This window comes from Myotis myotis, unplaced genomic scaffold (genome assembly GCF_014108235.1).
Source record: "Myotis myotis isolate mMyoMyo1 unplaced genomic scaffold, mMyoMyo1.p scaffold_m19_p_19, whole genome shotgun sequence".
Classification (NCBI taxonomy): domain Eukaryota; kingdom Metazoa; phylum Chordata; class Mammalia; order Chiroptera; family Vespertilionidae; genus Myotis; species Myotis myotis.
Window position 1 is genome coordinate 27,590,425 of NW_023416323.1, and position 20,641 is coordinate 27,611,065.

The 20,641-nt window shown below is 36.8% G+C and overlaps 1 long non-coding RNA gene across 1 annotated transcript in view; it reads right to left on the minus strand.

Moving 5' to 3' along the window:
* Positions 1-6,943: 6,943 nt before the first annotated feature.
* Positions 6,944-20,641, minus strand: part of LOC118673974 — a 62,800-nt gene continuing 49,102 nt past the window's right edge. Inside the window, exons 3-4 of the long non-coding RNA XR_004973544.1 lie at positions 8,015-8,078; positions 6,944-6,986 (exon numbers count right to left, since the gene is read on the minus strand). This is a non-coding gene — a long non-coding RNA (uncharacterized LOC118673974). The remainder of the gene's footprint in view (positions 6,987-8,014; positions 8,079-20,641) is intronic.

Here is a 20,641-nt window from a genome sequence, read left to right on the forward strand (position 1 = left end):
TTATTGATACCGTTGAAGCCCTCTGTGTAGCCTTCCATGATCTCATTCATTTCTCCCTCCCTCTCCACTGGTGACCACTATAGTGCCTCATCTTATTAGATAGTAGAGGGTTGGTGCACAAATTCGTGCACAGGTGGGGTCCATTGGCCTGGCCAGCGATCAGGCCGATCGGGACAGGCCAGCCAGGGGAGGGACCATGAGAGATTGGCTGGCTGTGGGAAGTTAGCTGTGGGAGCACACCAACCACCAGGGGGCAGCTCCTGCATTGAGCATGTGCCCCCTGGTGGTCAGTGCGCATCATAGCTACCAGCTGGTCGTCAGGGTGTAACGGTTCCCTAAGCTTTTATATATATAGATAAATAGATTTTAAGTTCAGCTTGTTCTTTTTTTTTTTTTCTTAAATATATTTTATTGATTTTTTACAGAGAGGAAGGGAGAGAGATAGAGAGTTAGAAACATCGATGAGAGAGAAACATCGATCAGCTGCCTCCTGCACATCTCCCACTGGGGATGTGCCCGCAACCCAGGCACATGCCCCTGACCGGAATCGAACCTGGGACCCTTCAGTCTGCAGGCCGACGCTCTATCCACTGAGCCAAACCGGTCTCAGCTTTTTTTTATTTTTTATTTTTTTATTTTTATTTTTATTTTTTATTTTTTTTTCAGCTTGTCCTTTTATGGTTGTGTAGTGAGCTTTGTAGTTGTGCTATCTTTCTTGAATCTTACCTAATAATAGACAAACATGTAAATTAACCGTCCCTCCACTACACTCACCAGCCAATCAGGAGAGTATGCAAATTAACCCAACAAAGATGGTGGTTAATTTGTATACATAGGTGCGAAGCGAAGACTGAAGACGGCTCTGGCCGGAGCAGTGAAGACTGAAGGCTCCGGTTGGAGCAAAGGCCTGGGTCCCGGGTGCCGGAGGAAAACTGGTGCTGGCAGCCAGGGGAAGGGAAGGCCTATTGCACGAATCTCTTCATGCAATGGGCCTCTAGTGTTAGTATAAATGAGAATAAAATTCTATTTTTTTTTTTATTATTTCTCCCCAACACCATTATATTCTGGCATTATTTTTTTCTGTTGCGGTAACTGTTGGAAGTCTAAATTATCTTTCCTTTTTAATGTAATCTATCTTTTCTCTGTAGTAGCTTTTAAGGTTCTTGATCCATTATAATGTGACTTGATGTGATTTTATATTTATTTATCCTGTTCACTATTTAAAGTGCAATTTAAATGTGAAGGCCATTGACTTTTGAATTCTTGGAATTTGTAGATGATCCCCTCTTCAAATATAGTATTATCCTTCTTTCCATCTACTCATTTCCTGTGGATGAATTTTTAGATGTGGCTTAGAGCCTCTCAATATATCCTCTATATCTTAACTATTTTTATTTGTGTGTTATTTCTTTGTCTTCCTGTGAATTTCTCACCACTGTCCCCCATCTGGCTAATTATTTCTTTGGCAGGCATAAAGTAGCTTTTACTTCATTTATTCAGTTTTTTAAATTTTCATGTATAAGTATTAATATGTTATTCTAGTTCTAATGCAGAATAAATTTTAAAAGATAATCATTCTAGGGTCATTATTCTGAGTTTGAGGAGAAATGTGCATTCCAGGATGCATGGATAGAGCTCATCTCTTATAATGCATCGATTATATTGTAAGATGCAACTGGGTAGGTATGTCATATCTTACCTAATAAGCCCTGTATTGTTTATTCCTACGATACATTATAAGAATAATGTACTTATAATGCTAATAACTTTGGCTATTATTTTTCTTTAATGGTCTTAGTTCACAGCTCTCTAAGGAGATGAGAGGTATTTTGTGATTGTTGAAAAAGAACAGCAACAAAACAATTGTATTATCAAAATAATATATGCAAGGATGTCTGGAGTCAGTTTTCATGATTCAATACATTAAGGAGGGATGGATAATGAGTACATTTTATATATTTCAAATACAAACAAAAGACAGCTAAATAGGCACTCTACTGAATTTCTCCCAAACAAATGACTTCAAAAGCCATCCAAAACATGTAATTCTTTTTTAAAAGGGGAAATGTACAGGAAATGGTAAGAGATTATAATCAAAGATCTTTAATGGAGAATATCTGGCATTGTAATATAGTACTTACTATGAAAGTTACAATGGTGAATTTAAAGTAAGTTTAAGTTAATGATTATTCCACATTGGGTGATTAAATGAGGTTGGTTTGAAATGGTAAAGCTTATGATTAGCTCATTTTAATTTATTAATTCTTTTTCATCTGAACTGATTAGCTATGGAAATGTTTTCCTTTCCCCTTAGGAATAGGCAAACATTTATTAAAAGAGAAGAAAAAGCTAATAGTCATAAACCTTCTAATTAATATAGCATCTGCACTACCTCTTCAAATATAATATTCCAGAAAAACAATTAGAAAATGAGTAAGACAACATAAAATTCCTCTGGATTCTTGTAGACCAGCGATTTTCAACTGGTGTGCCACAAGAATTTTTAAAACATACAATACCTGACTATTTAGTCAGGGATGCTGACTTTTTTTCCCTTAGAGCAGCGATTCTCAATCTGTGGGTTGCGACCCCTTTGGGGGTCAAACAACCCTTTCACAGGGGTCGCCTAAGACCATCGGAAAACAGATATATAATTACATATTTTTTTGTGACTAATCACTATGCTTTAATTATGTTCAATTTGTAACAATGAAATTGGGGGTCACCACAACATGAGGAACTGTATTAGAGGGTCGCAGCATTAGGAAGGTTGAGAACCACTGCCTTAGAGTATCAAATAAAAAATAACAGCAGCAAATATAAAAATAGCCATCTGGTGTGAATGAATCAAAATTATACTTATTTTTTTTTGTCAGATCAACAAAAAACATATTTTTTGGTGTGCTGCAGAATGTTAGTAATTAGTTTATGTGTACCATGAGATGAAAAAGGTTGAAAATTGCTGTTATGGACCATCAACAAGTTGCTCAGGCTTTAGCATTTGACATTATTAATCAGCTATCTCTTTAAATAAAGATCTCTTCCTCCTGCCACCTATTGTTTTTTTTTTTTAATTTTTAGTTCTTTCTACTCAGTTTGCTGTCTCTTTCATGTTCTCATTCAAAGTATTAACCTGTTCTCAAGAATTCAAATATTGTTTCTTTCTGATAAGCATCTGCTTAATTAGTCCTGATACTATTCTAAAAATGTCCATTTCAGAAGTCCGATGTGCTATCCATTCTATATTTCTGTCTACCAAACAGTCATATTCAGTTATTCATGAGAAATTCAATTATAATATGTTTAAAGTTTATTCCAAAGGAATGCTTATGGAAGACCTAACTCTATCTTGGTCACTGTCCTGGGTGCTGGGCCTATAAAAATCATGTGGCATAAGGAACTTAGATATAATGGGGGAGAGAGACCCATGAACAAGTAGTTAGGGATACAGTGTGATGAAGGCTGAGAATAGAGAAATGTGCACAGTGTGCTCTGGGTGCCCAATGAAGTAGGCTAATCCCCTAAGATTCCTCCTTTCTTACTTTTACTCATTGGCGCTCAAAACACTACAATCATCTTTAACTCACTTTTTCTATATTCCATATTATTAAGTTAGTTACCAAATCCCATTTGTGATTCTTCCAAAACTCTCATAGAAATACTTTCCCCCTCTATCCTCTACTCCTTGCTGTCCCCATTGCCACTGCTCTAGTCCAGTCTCTCTCAATTTCCCATTAACTTGACTCCCTGTTTAAATCTCTCCTGATAAAAATTTTCCAGTATTAAGATGCACTTTCATCAATTAATTGTATTTCTTATTGAACCAAGGTTTACTACCTAATAGCTATAAGCCTTACTCAAGTTGTTGAACTTCTCTAAGCCTCTTTTCCTCATCTGCACAATAGACTGCATCTCAAAGTTTAGTTTTCAAAACTAGGTGTAAGTATGAAAAAACAGTGCTTAGCACATAGTAAATGTAGCTCGGTACACCTATGACATTGTAATAAATTTATAACCTTTTTACTTTGTAGTTTTTTTTACCTTCTCTCCCCATATTAAACCATATGCTCCTTGAAGGCAGGGATTAAATGTTATTTGTCTTCAGAAATGACTTGTGAACCACTTTTTCCTTGGCCTATGATTTGTCATCCAATAGGAGTTGACAGACTCCTGTTTGATTCACAGTTGATGGGGACAAAAAGCACCAGAGCTCAATTAAAATGAGACTTGAAAGATACTGGGTATCACTAAAATCTATGGAATTATGTATTAAATGGTCCCCAAAGAATCAGCTATTTCAAAAATTAAAAATTATTACAAAGAACTTAATACATCATGTTATATCATATATCACACACCATAAAAATGTCAGGAGTAGCTTTATTGTACATTACTGTATTTCTTGATGGTGATCTATCTGAACAAAGTAGGCTTGCTGAATTTAAACATGGGTAATAAAGCTCACACTCTAAAAAATGCTTAAAATATGAAAGAGAACTGGGGTGGTGGTGGAGAATTACTTGGGAGAATGCAGTTAGGGGATTTTTGAATCTCAACAGTTTACAATTCCTTTCACAGCCCATAAATGATTTAACAGTAATACAGAGTGCCCAGAAGTAAATATTTCCATTTCTGTCACTGTACAACTTATAATAAGTAACCAGATCCAATGGTGAATGATTATATTGTTATGATACATGCTGATCTTATCTTTTTTTCTTTTTTGTTTTGGTTAGACTTCTAATGCCTTGGAGCCTTGACAAATCATTAAGCAAGTCACATCAGCTGATGCTGGCTTGAACAGCTGCAATGTAACTTGCAAAGGCCAATTCATCAAAACTCTTAGGATCACACAAACAAGGGAAAAATACCAAGGGACCTCCCCTTTATCTTTCTGGCTATTGGTGTTCCATGGGAAGGGAAGAAAACAACATGAACAGGATTTAAATGCTCTGTTTTGACAGGTTATTAAGATTCCAACCATAACCTGTCTGCTCCTGATCAAGCCAAGTCCAGACACGTAGTAGACTATCTCTAAAGCAGTTACACATACATAGAAAACAAAAAATGTTGGAAAAGAAGAAAAAGTAGAAAAATCAGGCCAACATGAATAATTTGGTAGAGTTGTGGGGATTTGAAACCAAGACACATGCTAGTGTCACAGGGTGTATCAGTGTAGTTGACTGGCACAAAATTTCCTGCACAGAATTTAGATTCTGGTGGCTTAAACGCTGTCAATCTCATCTTGTTCTACTATGTAATCGATAGTTCCAACTGAGACCTCAATGGGAGGCCTGGTTCTTATCCTCTGAAATTAGAGCTCACCATATGTATGAGATTTCTCCCATGGGGCCAGCTCTGATACAGGCAGTGGGGCACCAACTCTGACTTGTCTAAGGTTCTTTAGAAATATTCTTCTAATACTACTAGTTTCACTGTGGTGGCACAGGCTTGGGTTCTTGTTTCACACCCTTCTCCCCAAGGCTGAATTTAACATTCCTCACTCTCATGAAAAAAGATTTCTATTGGACAATTAGATGGCTAGTATGTCTTCTACCACATTTTGTTCAAAGTAGACTCATAGGAGCAGGTGTGAACCCTTTTCTTCTATACCCTGGATGTTGTGGTGGGGTTGAATCTACTATAGTACTTGTTCAGGGATGCTGATCTTCAAAAGCATTTGACAACTGTTATTAGGCACTCCACCTTAAATTTCCTTAATCCATCTTGTAGCACAATTAGAAATCTCTTGAAAGTGACACAAGGAAGTGCTTTGTTGAATGGAAAGGGAGCCAATCAAGTTGCTTTCCCTTTCAGAAAAGTGGCTTTTCTAAGAGTTTGACAGGATTTGGAGAAGAGGTATGAGTGGAGTGATTTTTTTCCATATTAGGATTAAGTGATTTTTCCCACATTAGCATTTGCAAGTTATAAAGCTCCAACAGAACAAACATATTGTACATACTGAAAATTTCCTAAACCACATGGAGCAGAAATTGAATTTTCAACCTATTTTTTATATGTAAACTATTTGGTTGTCAGGTTTCTGTTTTGTTTTACTTTGGTCTTTTCTTTTGAGAGTTAGATTTAGACCACCCTGAAGGCAAGGGTTAAAACATTTTCCCTCCTCTCCAGGGAATGAAGATGAGGCAGTTTTGCTTCTACAAAGTTCTTACTTGTCCTTAAGGAAGAAGAAACCAGTTCACTGTTGTGGAAATTTAGTTGTTCAAGGCTCTATTTCTGACTGTTTTTCTGTTCTTTAAGAACTATTGTGAAAGAAAAGAAGAGAACTTCTGGAGAGAAAAGAGAGATAAAGAAAGGAAGCAGTAAAAAGTAAAAAGTAAAAAGGTTAAAGAAAGGTAAACCACCCCCAAAGACCCCAAACCAGGAGAGTGGTTTGAGGATGGGCCACTGCCCAGGAGTTGCCAGGGGAAGGTCGAAGACAGGCCCCACAGAGGCACACTGCAAACTCCCAGAACTCCCTTGGATCAGAATCTTGTCTTCAAATTGTCCAGTTTCTAGCTTGAACTTGCTGGATGACCAGCTAGTCACCTGGGGAATGGGCCCAATGCCTCACTGGTGCTATAGTCTTTGTTCTGACACAATTTGCCTACTTCATGAGGACATCTCTGTATAGTAGCCCCCCAGGACACTGGGTACGCAGAATGGGGCAGAGTGGAGGAAAAGTCTTGGATATTAAATATTAGAAATGGACCTATTCACTAAACCCGTTTTCTTTTACTCAATCATATAATTAAGGATTCAAAAAACAGTTAAGAGTAAGCTAGATAAATAGATCAATATAAGGAGCCCAAAGACAGACCCAAGCATATATGGGAACTTGGTATTTGAAAGAAGTGAGTTCACAAATCTTTGAGTGGAAGAATAGATTATTCAATAAATGGGTTTGGACAACTGTCCATTCCTATGGGGAAAAATAGATTTCTTACCTCAACATCCACAGAGTATTTCCCAAATGGACTAATGAACTAAAGGAAAAAACAAATTCAAATTACTAGGCTTACTTTAAGGTAAGAAAGGCTTTCTTAAATAAAACAAACAAAAAAATTGAAAATCATCAAAATTTCTAGAAAACAATTTTTTTAAAGTTGCTAAATCCGTTATAGAATAGAAGATATTTCCACCCTGAATGAAAAGATAAAGGCTTGGTACTAGAGCATGTGTATATTTTTATCTCCTATACATCAATGAGTGGAGAAAACAAGCCACTAATAGAACAATGGCAAAGGAAATAGAACAGCAGCTCACAGAAGAATAAGTCTGCTTATCTAATAAGCATATTCCAAAAAATGTTTTCACTGGTTAAACAATAATGTGATACCATTCTAATCCTGATGGTCAGAAATTTAAATGTCAGACAATGTCAAATATGGGTAAGAAAGTGGGGACTCCGTGTATCTCTGGTGAGAGTGTAAATTGGTACAACCACTTTGGAATGCACATGGCAATACCAAAAACATTTGGAAATGCACATCCATATAATAAGCTATTCCTTTTTAGAATATATGTCTGAGAGAAACTTTCATGTATGTTTAGAAGGAGACATGTACATGTACGTTTATTGTAACATTGATTGATACTAGACATTTGAAAATAATCCAAGAATCCAAAAAGGAAAAAATTGTATGATGAAATTTTATATTGCAATGACAAAGAGGTCAGGCCACTGCCTATGGATATGTCTAAAAACTAATATTAAGAAGCAAGAAGCAAAATAAGAGAGTATATTACATATGCAATATTTTAAAACATACCAAATAATTTATGCATTGCTTATGGATTGCATATGAATGTATGTTGAGATCTGAAAGAAGAATCTGAAGTACAGACTTGAAGAAAATTGTGGTAGTTGCCTCAGGAGAGTGAGAAAAAGAGAACTAGCGGGATGGTAGTTATGGAGACTTTAGTTTTATGCTTAATATTTTCTTTTTTAATGTGGAATATAAGTAATTGCTATATTATTCTATGTACTTTTCTGTATTTCAACATTTCTTACCCTAGAGCCTAATATGCTACTTTGAGAGAGGTTCGCTTTGACTTCCCGACGTGTTGATGCAGACCTGTAAAGGAAGAGGAAACATGGAGTGCAAAGTAAATGTGAGACGCTCTAAAGATGCCACTCCAACTATTTTATAGTAAAACTAGAGGCCCAATGCATGAAATTCATGCAAGAGTAGACCTTCCTTCCCCCAGCTGCTGGCACCAGCTTTCCGCTGGCACCCGGGACCCAGGCTTCCCCCTCAGCCCTGGCTTCGTCCAGAAGGTCATCTGGAAGGACATCTGGTCTAATTAGCATATTATGCTTTTATTATTATAGATGGTTTCTTAAGCAATTTTTTTTTTTGAGAATAGTTTTACTCTTGCCATTCTGTTATGTGAATAGAACAATGAAATTAAAGAGACTCTGTTCTGAAGGAGGACCTGAGAGATCATTATAAAATAATTTTACAGATGAGAAAACAAAAGCCCAGAGACCTGCTGAGGGTAATTCTACTTGTTAGTAATCAAGTCAGGACAAAAACTCCTAGACCACACTGGAATGTTACATAAACCGTCTTTTCCGAACTATCATCTTTATTCATCTTTCCTCCCTCCTACCCTCCTACCCCCCCTCACCCTGATAGAATTCTACTCCTCCTCTATTACTATACTTATTACAGTTGGGTTGGTGTTATTTATTTATGTCTATTTTTCTTACTAGAACATGAACTTTTACTCCTAGAAGTCCAAGGCAACTTCTGATTTATCTTTATAGTTTTGCACATAGTAGGTAATCGATAAATAGTTGTTAAATATTCTAACTTGGTTATTATATTTATGGTATTACCAGCTTGGTATAAAGGACAATATATTTAAAGGAATTTAGCACTTAGATTTGTTATAACTCTAATAATAAAGCAACAGAACTATTTAATATCGAATCTTCATTTTAGAGATCACTCGATTCAGGGAGCTGAGCCATAACATCTCTGCCATGTTTTTTGATATATACATTACAGGAAAGACGTGTCTCAAGCAGCTGAACTTGCCTTATCACCCTAATGGTGTGTGACTCAATGGAGCACAGGCAGGCTTTCTTAGAGGGGTGAACATGAGTGACCCTAGTTCTCCTAGAATCATCTTAATCTTGTATTTCTTAACATTCAGCCCCTGCAGCTGATGCATGTTTAAAAGATTTTCACTCACACTGTTTTGCCAAAGTGATAGATTTTATTCACCAGCTGGAATTTTCATGTGTTCTGTAGCTTCCTACAGCTTTCCACTGGGCTTGGTTCTCTCTGCTTCCCTCTATTAGTAATGACTCTGGAATAATGGGAAAGGGCTCAAATTCAAGCTGTACAGCAATTTAAATATCACTCTTTATAGTTTTCTCTCTCACATTTCTACACCATCCTGTCTGCTAATATTAACACCACAGCTTGAGGCAGGCGCAGACCAATTTGCCTTTATGGATTCTTTGACCCCTAAATGTCCTTGCTCTGTTTCTAAGCCATTCCAACACAAGCCTGGTGTTTGCACTACAAGCCTATATCTACTTATATCCTATATATAAGCAAGTAAACAGAGCAACCTTTTCTTTATTCCTCATATAAAGCAGACTGTACAAATTATAAATATACATAGATCTCTGCTTTCTTTTAGTAATTCACAAAAAATCTACATATTTAGAAAACATGTGAAGTAAAAGATTGGATTTTTTTATTGAATGACAACATCAGGCTCTGGGAATGAACTTGATACAACTTATTGAAATCACTGTGGTTGACATATATGAAAAAAATTGAACTCCTAGTGAGGTCTTTATGAAATCAGTTATGTTTTTAACATTGTGTAAATATTACTTTTGTTGAAGGGATTACCAGGGAACAGTAAAAAGAAGAACATTTTAAACTGGATACCTTCTTCTACCTTCTCAGCACCAAATGAATGACTAATTAAATCTGTTATATGAAAACGTCATAGCAGATGATGCTTCCCATTAACAAGTACATAATCCTATATAATAAAGAGCTAATATGCTAATTAGACAGAACAGCAGAACGACTGCTGTCAGGAACTTCCGGACGAAGCCGAAGCCCTGAAGGCAGAGCCCCTTGCACGAATTTCATGCATCGGGCCTCTAGTGAAATAATAAACACGCTGAAGCGAAAGACATAAGAGACTTCAGATCAGTTGTGCAGTAAGCAATCTATCTCAGGACTCAGAGGTCAACCAATGGGAAAGCTGTCTGCATGAGAGAAAAATAGATCAGTTAACAGAACAGAAAATCCAGAAATAGATAATAATATATGTGAGAATTTAACATATGAAAAATTTGTAGCTCAATTTGGTGGTGGTGGTGGGGGGTGTGTAATATACTTTACTTAAGTAATAGTGTTAGCATAGTTCACATATTGATCTATGAGCATGAAGAAAAATGCAGAAAGACACATTGCAAGTTGCTTGGAATGTGGACGTGGAACATAAGGCAGGAGCTGGGGGAGAATAGGAAAAAAGGAAAATAATAAATCATTAAGCAAACTTAGCATGCATGATTTATACCATATATACATACATATATACATTTACATTTTAGTATGATTGTATTAGAATATATAGAGAAAAACAGATGGGAGTGAGGAAGAGATGTACTGACTTATAAGAATCTCTATGCTCTATAAAATGAAGAAAGCAAGTTGAAGATTGACATCTATAATTTGATTCTGTTTAGCTAAAACCAAACAGACACACTGTATAAGTCAGGGTTTGATCAGAGAAGCAGAACTTCTAGGAGTCATATAGAAAAAGGAACTTATTATAGGAATTTGACCTCACTCAAGGTCAAGGTTAGAGCTGATTAAACAGTTTAGATATGACTATTGCTTCTGCGCCCAGCGTTTAGCCTGAAGTCTTCAGGGCAGGCTGTTGGAAGTGGAAGATGGACATGAATTGAAATGTCATTCCAAAGGTAAATTGGAAACTAGGAGGACAAGCTGGAACCCAGCTCTTTCATTTCTTCCAAACCTCTGACTTCAATGATGTGGGCAACCTGCAGAGAAGCCGATGCCCTTGGTCATGAAGTGGTACATGCAGCTGACCCAAGAGTAGGAGAAGCTGAAGGAGGAGGTCCTGTGGAGCTGGTGAATCTGTGAACCGGCTGCTTTCTGATGCCAAGGTGAGCCAGCAGATCCCCCAAAACATGGATAAGCTGCTACATTACCTGACCCTGTACCAACCTTCCCAATCTAATTGTTGCTGATGTTTCATTGCTGCCTTCCAAATCTCATGCAAATTTCTCTGTGGCCAATCCTAGCTCAGAACCATGCAGGGAAGGCAATTCTGAGGAAAGGAATTCTGGTAAATGTAACCACCATATTACACACACACACACACACACACACACACACACACACACACACACACACACACCCTATGTAAGTACACGTATACCTTTATGTTGGTATGAATAAGGAGAAAAGCCTGGAAAGATATACCCCAAGCTGTCAAGCCTGTTTTCATCAGAAAGATGGTATTGGAGGGTTGTGGCCAGAGTTTAAATAAAAGATAGTATGCAGCTATTATAAGGAACAGATAGGTCTCTATGTACACATATGGAAAGGCATCCAATGTTATGATGTTAGTGGAAAAAGAATTAATATCTAAAAAGTAATCTAATCTATGGAAAAATAACCCAATATGTGTGGAGACACAAATTTAGATCACTTACTAGCTCTATGACCTTTAGCAAGTTATTTAATCTACACACCTTATTTTTCTTATTTGTGAAATGGATATAGTAATATTAATGATAGTATCTGGATTACAGAGTTATTGTGAAGATTAAATGAGATCTTTATAGTGCCTTGAATGGTGTTTGACAAATAGCAAATGCTCAATAATACTAGTAATCATTATCATTATTTTGGTTACTTCTATCATTATTAATATATCTGAATGGAAATAACTTGCTTCCTTCTCAGACCCTATCAACTCAATTCTATCCTTTCAAATCAAGGAGAAAAGGAGGAAGGGAAGGGGATTTGATTTACAGAGCTGCCCCAGAAGTTTGTCACTGGCCTATGGGTCAGTGAGTTGTAACCCTGGATAGTCATTAAAAGGATGTCAATGGAGAAAAGACACAAGGTCAAGCAATGCTTATACGGAAAAAAGCCTGGGATTGAGACAGGCAGTCCTGGCTGTGTGAGTGAGAGAGAGAGACAGAGGGGGAGAGAGAGAGAGAGAAAGAGATTGAGAGAGACTGTGCTCATGTGTTAGCACAAACATATGCTTGTGTATAGATTGGAAAGAACCAATACAACAACTGAGAATGCATGCATATAAGGAAACACTTAAAAATCCTGCAACGGCAAGTCAGAGTGCTATATATTATTTTATATTCTCTAATCTTCATATGAGAGGTAAAACAAGGGACTGCCAACATACTCATTTATGTACCCTGAGACCTGTAATTTATTTCATCGTATTTGATGCTAGAGGGAAACATTTATTTATTTAAAATTACTCAGAATATAGCAAAAAGCTATTCTGCAGGTATGAAATGTGTCTAAACTGCAAAAGAAGAACACAAAAATAAACTGCAAAAGAAGAAAACAAAAAATAAACAAATAAAAAACCCTCTTCACTTCTGATACACAGTGAAAGCAACATGAGGCTTCTTTTGTTTCTAGTGTCTGCTGGAGGAAATGAAACAATGGGGCATGAACACAGTTCTCAACCCTTTTTTCTATGGGGGCTCACGTGGCTGACTAATGTTCCCTAGCACAATGCTCTTCTAAACGTAATTCCCAGCACACTGGCCATTACTTCATCTCATTCATTGCCACCCAAGAGAGCATTTCAGGATATAAATGAGTGAGTCTGACATTGGAAGAGAATAACCTTGGAGACATTCAATTTTTTAATTAAAAAATGTAATGCATGAATATAATCTCATTGTAAAAGACTAAAATAATAAGAAAATATATCCAATACATTTCTGTACTAGCTCTCACTCTCACACTTCCCTTTTACAGAGAGAATTTTAAAAATTATTAACAATTTGGTGTATATCCTTTAAATGTTAAATTTAAAGTGATATACATTTATATGTGTTTATCTACATATCTATATTTGTATCTATATCAATATCTCCATACATATTGGATTATTTTCCCACAAATAAGACTTACATTTTAGATTTTTTTGTGATTTTCTTTATTCTGCTTAACATCATAACATTGAGGCATCTTTCCATCTGGGTACCTACAGACCCATCTTGTTTTTAATAACAAAGCATTGTATTGCATAAAAACACCACATATTATTTAATCTCTCCCCAGTTAGTAGATATTTATTTTTTATTACTAAAAACGAAGTTGCACAGAGCATACCTCCTCATCCTGTATAGGTATTTTTGTGCACAAATGTATTTATTAGGAATAGATACTGACTGGGAAGGGGGAGAAGCACAGTGGAGGGGGTTAATGGGGGGAAAAGGGTATGTCTGTAATATTTTCAACAATAAAGATAAATTTAAAAAAGAATAGATACCCAGAAGCAGAATTGCTGGGTCAGAGAATATCAATATTTTAGTAGTATTTATTTTAGTATTTAGTTAAATGAAAAATTTCCTGAAAAGTTGGTACTAATATACACTCACTCCAATGGTGTATTTTTCATGCATTCATAAAGGGTTTATGCAGTGGCTGCTTACTTACCTACCTAATTACATACCCAGCACCTATCTAACATGTGGAGGAAAAAAGAACAGGTCAAGAAGTAAGACCTGGTTACATATTTAAATTAGGTGGTACAGTACCTTACAGAAAAAGTAATCTCTGAGAAAAACCTGAAGGAACTACTGTAGCAACCAACACAGGTATCTGAGGGGAAATGATTTGTAGAGGGAACAGCAGGTAAAAGTAACTGAGGTAGAAGATAGCTGGTGAGTACTAGGAAAAGCTAGGAGGTCAGCATGGAAGAACTGGAGTGAGCAGGGAAGGGAGTGGGAGGGAGAGGTAATGGGTATATGAGAGTATCTATCCATCTCCTCAAGCTATTTTTAATACCAAGAGTTGGCCAGTCTAGTGGCAAATAATCACTTTCTTTTTTCACATTGCATTCTTCCTAATTGCTAATGAGATGGAGAATCTTTTCACATGTATATTGGCCGATTTAGTTCTTATTCTACATTTGTCTTCTCATATTGTTTTCTCATTTTGATTGGATTGTCTCTTATTGATTTTTAGGATCTCTTTATATATTCTGAGTATTAATCCTTTTTTAATTATACATGTTGCAAATATTTTCTCCCAGATTGTCTCAATTCTTATGAAATCCAACTTGTACATTTCATTTATGACTTCTGGGTATTGTTTTTAGCTTAAGGAGAACTTCCCCACCATAAAAAAGAGAAATGTTTTACTCTAGTCTCTTCTGATAATTTTATAAAATTGCTGTTCATTATGTTTAGCTCTTTAATCCATTTGGAATTTATATTTATTTATTTATTTTTTAATTAAATCTTTATTGTTCAGATTATTACATTTGTTCCTCTTTTTCCCCCCATAACTCCCCTCCTCCCAGTTCCCGCCCCACCCTCCGCCCTCACTCCCCACCCACTGTCCTCATCCATAGGTGCACGATTTTTGTCCAGTCTCTTCCCGCATCTCCCACACCTCTTTCCCCCCCAAGAATAGTCAGTCCATTCCCTTTCTATGTCCCTGATTCTATTATAATCACCAGTTCATTCTGTTCATTAGATTATTTATTCACTTGATTCTTAGATTCACTTGTTGATAGATGCATATTTATTGTTCATAATTTGTATCTTTACCTTTTTCTTCCTCTTCCTCTTAAAGGATACCTTTCAGCATTTCATATAATCCTGGTTTGGTGGTGATGAACTCCTTTAGCTTTTCCTTATCTGTGAAGCTCTTTATCTGACCTTCAATTCTGAATGATAGCTTTGCTGGATAAAGTAATCTTGGTTGTAGGTTCTTGGTATTCATCACTTTGAATATTTCTTGCCACTCCCTTCTGGCCTGCAAAGTTTCTGTTGAGAAATCAGCTGACAGTCGTATGGGTACTCCCTTGTAGGTAACTGAGTTTCTTTCTCTTGCTGCTTTTAAGATTCTCTCTTTGTCTTTTGCTCTTGGCATTTTAATTATGATGTGTCTTGGTGTGGTCCTCTTTGGATTCCTTTTGTTTGGGGTTCTCCGTGCTTCTTGGACCTGTAAATCCATTTCTTTCACCAGGTGGGGAAAGTTTTCTGTCATTATTTCTTCAAGTAGGTTTTCAATATCTTGCTCTCTCTCATCTTCTTGCACCCCTATAATTCTGATGTTGGTACGCTTGAAGCTGTCCCAGAGGCTCCTTACACTATCCTCGCATTTTTGGATTCTTTTTTCATTCCGCCCCTCCGGTTGGGTGTTTTTTGCTTCCTCGCATTTCCAATCATTGACTTGATTCTTGCGCTCCTCTGGTCTGCTGTCGGGAGTCTGTATAATATTCGTTATTTCAGTCCGTGTATGCTTAATTTCTAGTTGGTTCCCCATCATAACATCGAGGGTGTCATTAGTTTTCTTGTAGATCTCATTAAGTTTATCGGCGGCTTCTAGACAGTTCTTGAGAGACCTTAAAAGTGTGGTTCTGAATTCTATATCTTCCATTGACAATTTTGTCCTGTTTCTTTGTCTCTGCATTTTGTTATGCTTTCTTGGTGCACCCCCTTAGTGGTCTTTGTGCACAGTCTTGTTGTTAAGCCTTGATTGTTGTAGCTAATACCAGGGAGGGTTTGACCTCCAGGCCAAGTGGCTATGAGAATCAGCTGTGTCTGCAGTGAGAGAACTTCTGTCCTCTAGGGAGGTGCTAATCTAGCCTTTGCCTGAGGCTATCTGGCAAATGCCTCTGTGCAGGGCTTGGGCGGGGTGTGTCGCACAGGATCAACAGGGTGGGCCGGAGAGAGCAGTTATGGCGGCTCTCAGTCCTGTCCCCAGGGGCTCTGCCTCTCTGAGTCCCAGCAACCGCTGCAAACCTCGGAGAGAAAGCTGCACTCGCTCTGACCGAAGCCAGACAGTCCCGCTTCTCCCGCCTGAGTCTGGGTCCCCAAAGACTCGCCCGTATCTGGAGCTCCGAGTCTGCGACTCCCTCCCGATTGAAAACGCCAACCGTGCCCTCCGCCGCCAGCCTGCTCCGCGCACTCCGCACCTCAGAATTTGACTTCAGCACTGCGCCTCCTCTGAGTGTCCGTATGCGTTTCTCTTTCCTCCTAGTTGTAGGACTTCCACTCAGCCAGCGTTCCTGTGGTTCTGGGTGATGTCCGTTCCGTCTTTTAGTTTCACTTTTGAAGTAGTTGTTCAAGGCAGCAAACTCCGGCGTTAACCTATGCCACCATCTTGGTTCTCCTCTGGAATTTATATTTATGAATGTTACAGCTAAGGTATGATCCTATATCTAAGATATGCAAATATATTATTTTTACTTCCCTTTCTGATTTAAAATACAAAATTTATTATATTAAAATCTGATATATATTAATCTGTTTCCGGACTCTCTGTTCTGTTCTATTACTTTATTTTACTGTCAATACCATCCTGTTTCAATTATTTAAGTTTTATAATATATCTAGATATCTGACATGAATCACATTTTTTCATCATCTTTAAAAAATATTCCTGGAAATTCCATTTCAGATGAATCTCAGAATTGGCTTATCAAGGCCCATTTTACTGGGATTTCATTTAAATGTATAGATTAATTTGGAGAGAATCATTATAGGTAAAATATTGAGTGTTCTTATCTAGAGAACAGATAGAATATCTTTCCATTTGTTTAAATTTTCAGGAAATGTTTACAACTTTGTTCCATGTAGGTCTTGCATATTTCTTGTTAGGTTTATTCTTAGTTTTCTGCTTTGTGTTGCTGTTTTGAATAGGTTTTTATTTTCTACTATCTTGATTTAACTTTATTAGATGAGCCCAGCAAACAAACAATGAAACAAAACCGGATAAAACCCTGTAGTAAATAAAGGCACAAGGGTAGTTTACTCTGATTGTGGTCATTTAATAATCTATTGCCAGTAATAGAGCATCTGAATTGATTCCCTCATCAGAACAATCTCTGGGATATGACAAATCAAAGAGACTACCTTTAGCCTTTGTTTGGGGACACTTATTTACTTGGGGAGAAGGCAATTAGGCCAAGCCCTGAGGCTCATATATGTTCAATCACCCTGGAATCTGAGAAGAACAAAGAAAAGTGTTTGAGACTTCACCTTCTGTCAAAATTCAGTGCTGCTGTTTTATTTTGACTTTGTTTTATTTCAGGCCCTTATTTTATACAACTAAAGATTTTTAAATTATGCAATAATTTATGAACATAGAAAAGCACATAAAATAGTATGACCTTAATTTAATATAGCTCTGTTTAATAGCTGTTAACTGCCAACGTTGGTTCAGATCTCTTTTCTTTTGTTTTTATTAGTTTTGAGGGAAAAAATACTACAAATTAAGCTAAAGCTCCAACTCCTTCTCTTTCCATCCATTCTGATGTTGGTGTGTTTTACTCTTAGGCACATTTTAAATATTTGTATGAGTTTAATGTACATCTCTAAGTTATATTTATTAACTTGTATGTTTTTAACATTTACAAAGTTGGTATCATAACATTGGAGCTTTTTGTAACTTGATATTGTGGGCTTTTGAAGTTCATCCTTGTTGACAAAGTTGCTCATAATACTTTTGTTTATATCCACTGGTCAGACTTAGTCAATCTAGTCACATGGCTATAGCTATAGCCATAATTATTAATATTATGGCTAGTGGTCAAGGAAACTGAGAAATGTAGCTTTTATTCCCGGCAACCATGAGACTGGCTAAAAACCAGGGTTTGTATTTCTAGGGAAGAAAAGACGAACTAGTAGTAGAATACAGCTAGCCATCTTTGCCAAACACCTTTAATTTCAATGTGTATAATGGTTTTCTGATATATGCCTTTATTGGGTTAAGATGTTTATTTTTTTCTTTTTCTCGACTTGCAAAAGGATTTTTAAAATTGCTTTTAATTAGGAACAGGTGTTAATTGCTTTTTTGGGCATCCTTTAAGATGATTATATGGGTTTTCTACTTTAATCTGATATTGTAATATATTAAATTAATAGGTTTCCTAATGTTAAACTATCCTTGCATTCCAGACATAAATTTTAATCAATCAATAACTTGAATCTTATCTGTTAGAAATACATTATTTTATTTCAAAACAATGCAGTTATTTAGGATTTTAATATATGTTCACAGATTAAATTAGTTTATTCTGTTGTTATTTATTATCTATAATAATAAAAGTGTAATATGCTAATTAGACCAGATGTCCTTTCTTCTGGAAAAAGCTGCAGCAGGCGGCAGGAGGGGGACGAGGCAGAGGTGGCCGCTGCCGCAACAGGGGCCAAAGCCCTTGCATGAGTTTCATGCATTGGGCCTATAGTTATTTATATGGCTTTATAATCAAGATTATGCCAGCCATGTAGAATTAGTTTTCCACTCTTTTTATATTTTGGAAAATTTATTTAACCTAAGAATTATCTCTTCAAGTTTTAATATAATTTACCCATAGTACCAGATGTATGGATTTTTAAAAAAAATATTTTTATTGATTCCAGAGAGGAAGGGAGAGGGAGAGAGAGATAGAAACATCAATGATGAGAGAGAATCATTGATAAGCTGCCTCCTGCATGCCCCACATTGGGGATCAAGCCCACAACCTGGACATATGCCCTGGCCAGGAATCAAACCGCAACCTGCTGGCCCAACCACTGAACCATGCTGGCTGGGCTGAAAATATACTTAAAAAAATTAATTGGGGGAGATACAACTTTTTAATTTAATTTGGCAGCATCATTGTCTTCATTAAATATTTTCCAAATCTATCAGGTGCTTAAAATTTATTATAGAAATAAACAAAAAAGGCACATTCTTTGTTCTCAAGGAGTTTTCAGATGAAGAGAGAATAAGCATGGACATATTTATATTAAAATAGGATATGGTCTATGATAACCAATAGGTGCTTAAGTATTTCCCTCCTCTCTGTTTTATTATTGCTAGCCTTTGGGGAAGGAACGGTGGAGGAAGTGGCTTGAGTAAAAGGAGTGGCTAAATTCAGCAGAATGAAATAAATACAAGATACAGAGGCAGCATGAGGAGGACAGAACAGAGATTTGGATAGAGATGGCATTGTAGGAAAGGTGATTGTCATAGTTTGCTTTAGCTGAAAGAAGCCTTGGAAAGTGAAGCCCTTCCTTTGGAGATGAGCAAACGGGCTCAGAGAGGTGCAGTGACATGCTCAAGGTCAACCAGAGTTTATAGTAGATCCAGGACTAGAACTGGGTCTCCTCATTCTCTTCTGATGTTCATTTTACTGTCCTACGTGGCTTATCATAGTTGCATTCTGGAAGCAACTGGTAATTTCCCGTTTAGTCATACTTGCTTTATAAGGTCACTTACGTCCTACTCTAGCTTTATAAAATAAATATATCAGCTATCACCTGGGATGACACCCAATGCCCTAGAGACGCTGCCCCCATAGCCTTTCTCAGAGAATCCATCTCCACCTTTCTGTCTTAAAACCCTCTCGGCAGAGCCCAGGCCCCCTTCTTTGCTGGAGGCTATAATAATGAGACATGGTAGGGTGCGCTTGAAACCTCGACACTCTTGATATCATTTCTGTGAGGAAAAAAAATATGTTCCCAGTTCCAAATCATCAAATTAAACTTTCTCCAAAAAGCCAAATACTTGGGAACTTTCTATAAATTTATCTGAGCATGTAATTTTTTCTGTTCTGAAGAGAAATGATCTGTGCCACTTAAATCTGAAATTGTAACTAAATGTACACAGAATTATACACAATTCTACAGAGGTTCTGGTAAAAACTGAATTCTTTAATTGTTACAGTAGATCTCATCCATAATTCTCCAAGTTAAAAAGAATGGAAGAAAGTGTCTCATCATCTGGAAAATGGGCAGAATATATGAGAAAGTAAATGAAATCCTACAGTGGAAAAGGCTCTTGTGACAGTGTCTTGATGCTACAGTTCTTTGTTGAAATGTTTGTTTTTTTCCCCATGTGGCTTCTCTAACAGAAAATGGGCAACTTGGATACCAAGTTTAAGTCCACAAAGAAAATTCAAATTAACACTACACCAAATATAGCATTTCAAACATCATCTCTGGGTATTTTTACCAGGATATTCTATGTTCAAAAATATTTTTGAAATGTTTATATGTGCCCAATACTGTGCAGTGGGGAATATAAAAAACAGAATAACAATGGAAGATAGCACATTTTATAGGGATAATTGCAAGGCATGGGATATAAGTAGTATAGAAATTCAGAATCAAGAAATAGGACTGGTCAGAACAAGAAATGTTTCCTATAAAAATAACTTAAGCCACACCTTGAAGGATAGGTAGATTTCGTACAAATGGAGAGAAGTAAAGACCAGAGCTGATGTTGCAGTACAGAGGCACCAGCATTCATTGTATGACTGGTGAATCCATTCTGAATGGTCACTGTATCTATCAAGTGAGTTGTTAGAAATTCTGAAGATCACCCCAGCAGGCACCCTAATATATAAAAACCCTGGGTCTGTC